Source organism: Arachis ipaensis, chromosome B06, assembly GCF_000816755.2.
Source record: "Arachis ipaensis cultivar K30076 chromosome B06, Araip1.1, whole genome shotgun sequence".
NCBI lineage: Eukaryota > Viridiplantae > Streptophyta > Magnoliopsida > Fabales > Fabaceae > Arachis > Arachis ipaensis.
Genome location: NC_029790.2, coordinates 5,222,940 through 5,224,212, shown reverse-complemented (window position 1 = coordinate 5,224,212; position 1,273 = coordinate 5,222,940).

The following is a 1,273-nucleotide window of genomic DNA, read 5'->3' as shown; positions in this document are numbered from 1 at the left end:
TTAAAAATGTAAATTTCATATTATACATACAGCAACTTATTTAATGATAAATTCTTAAATTTAATTCAAATTCGTGATTAATTTTTATCAGCAAAATTAGGGGATAATAACATAAAAAAAAATGTGCCCCTGAAGTATTGGGGAGAGAAGAAATAAAAGGTTAATGCCTAGGATCCCACAATGGGCGTGAACCGTGAACTATGAACTATGAACTATCACCTGTCACCTCCATGTTATGTGTGCGCTTCCAAAGGTAGAAACCATGGACCACATTGTCAGTTAGATTGGGCCTTTGCCACGTACACATCTGACCTTTTATTCGGTTCATGAATCATGACCCTCTATCAAGTGCTTCATACTTCTAAAATCTATAGTCTTAAGAGGCTGGAGAAATCAAATCTTTCTAAGTGTTTCTCTGAATGAATGCTATGGTGTCTAAAAAGTGGTGCCTATTTATTAAAAAAAGGTTAAAAAATAATATTTAATTTAAAATATATAAAAATAAATTATTTTTAAAAATTCAAAACTTACCACAAAAAATAAGTTAGTCCAAAGTTAGACAACAATTGATAGACACCATAAAATTGGCCTTATAATAATAGTCACTATAAACACACACACTCTCTATTTATGAAATTGATTCATGACAAAGATAAGGCTACTTTTTTTTTGCCATATCATGTCTAGTTCATAGTTAGGTTAGAGGCCCTTTTTGCAGTGTTTGTTATGTGCGGCATGCAGTTGAATTTGTTATTGAAGACTTTAGAAATAGATAGATAAGGCATGTTTTTATAGCGAAAGGGGACAGCGCACTAATAATAATAATCTTGAAGCTAGCATTGTCTTTTGTTAATAAGGGTTTTGAGGTGGGGTAATTTCTTTGCATGCTTTCTCAACTCTTTTTAAGTAGTCTTTTCATGTTATTATTGCCATTGGCGACATATATATGCACTCTCAACCATTATTATTGGCGATATATATATATATATGATCATCAAATTGAAACTATTAGGGTATTAGCTAGCTAAGCTAGTTGCATTGTTGTCTCCAAGTATATTTATAATTCTAATTAGTCACACTATGTTTCATTCTCTCGCTAGGGTTTGCCTTCCACACCCTCAAAATAATGTGACTTTGGTTAAAATAATCATATTATATTAGAAATAAAGTTCGATTATCAAACGAGGTATAGCTCAAATAGCATAATTTTTTATTTTTATCTCTAAAAGTCTTGAATTTATTTGTGTTTTATTTCTAACTTTAGAAAAAAAAA